Below are 1,665 nucleotides of genomic sequence, written 5' to 3' on the forward strand. Positions count from 1 at the left end.
ACGATTTTTTTGAGTAGGCACGTCTTAGGTTCATAATCAGGCTTTACTTCTCTAAATTTGAGTTTTTAAGTTCTTATACTAATTGTTCATAGTTTTATGATATTGCAAAATAATATTGATAAAAAAAAGTTTCAGTGCAATTTGTTTCCAGGAAATTTTTTTAAACTAGTGTTCTGTGTTGGTTACCTTAAATAATATTCAATTTTACATTTATTCAATCATTAAAATGTAGGTTTCAAAACTTTATACCTCTACAGTCATGTACTCCAATTTTGGATACCTATTCTTTAAAACTCAAGTTAAAACTAAAGTTCCTTTATACAAGAAAATATGAAAATGATGTCGTTTCTCATTAAGCATGAGTTTCCGTAGTGTAGTGGTTATCACGTGTGCTTCACACGCACAAGGTCCCCGGTTCGATCCCGGGTGGAAACATTTTTTTTTTTAATTTACTAATATTTGTAATAATATCTGTATAATAAAATTGTCTCTTGTCAAGACTTTATTGTAGTGCAAGTATAATCAAGTAGTTTCTATTATCTTTCTCTATATCGTGTAGGATTTTTAAAGAATAGGGATCGAAAATATGGCTATACGTCCTTTTGCAGTAAAACGTTTTAAAATCTACATTTTAATAATTTATAGCTGCATTTTCAAAGACTGTTTTATGATTTTTAATGACTGTACAAATTTAAACTAATTCTCATTTACTTTTTTTTTTTTAGTGTGATATTCTCATTTACTGTATACAAAAAAAAATTAGTTTAATTACATTCTACAGTGTATTATATTTAATTTAATTATATTTTAAGGTGGAATATTTTTAATTAGTGACCTTATATATCGCCTTACTTCACAGTGGTGCTAAGTACATTTCCAACAAAATTACAAATAATACAATAAAAGGTTCATTCTTTTAGAAAAATTACAACTTTTCAATCAATTTTCCTGAAAGATAGAATCTTTAATTGTATTTTTCCTAAAGTTAGTGCAAATGTAAAAACGCAGCAGTGCGTGGAGGGCATGGATTCTGAAGTGCTCAGTTGGGAACGCTATAGGTGCGATTCCCACCTGGAATATCCCACGGTTAATATTTATTTCTCAGCGGTCCTGAGAAATGTATGTTGACTCTCCAAACTTAGTACGCGGCGGTAACTTCAGAGTAGCCGCCAGGGGTTGGCAAAAAGGACCACTAGACCCACTCGGCGGACTAGTTTCCCTACCAGTTAGCTATCATATATTAGGGATGGGATATCGAAAGAAAAATATCGATATCGGTATCGATATCGATATCGGATAGCAATATCGATATCGATATTATATCGGACCTAAATTATCGATATTTTAAAATATCGATATCGAAAATTTAACGAATTAAAGTAATAATAATTATAAAATGATACCATAGCATGATATTGGAAGACTTATAACATGTCATACCTTATCGAAATACATAAGAAACTCTTAATAACTATGAAAAAAAGCAACCATATCATAAACATAAAAAATATTAACTAAAATATAATTGTTTTATTGAAGAAAATTTAAAAATAGAATATCGATATTTTATTTTGGTAATTACATATTTATTTCAATATTTTCTATTGTTGTAATATAGATATGGTATATAAGAACAATATTCCGATATTATTTTATCGAAATTTC

At 28.7% G+C, this 1,665-nt stretch overlaps 1 non-coding gene across 1 annotated transcript; it reads left to right on the plus strand.

The window, feature by feature from the left end:
• The first annotated feature begins 362 nt into the window (after window positions 1-362).
• On the plus strand, window positions 363-435 carry TRNAV-CAC (transfer RNA valine (anticodon CAC)). The gene has a single exon. It is a non-coding gene; the product is annotated as a tRNA-Val (tRNA).
• The last annotated feature ends 1,230 nt before the right edge of the window (window positions 436-1,665 follow it).

The sequence above is a fragment of the Halyomorpha halys genome, unplaced genomic scaffold (assembly GCF_000696795.3).
Source record: "Halyomorpha halys isolate HHAL.00 unplaced genomic scaffold, Hhal_1.1 Scaffold1927.1, whole genome shotgun sequence".
In the NCBI taxonomy this organism is placed as follows: domain Eukaryota; kingdom Metazoa; phylum Arthropoda; class Insecta; order Hemiptera; family Pentatomidae; genus Halyomorpha; species Halyomorpha halys.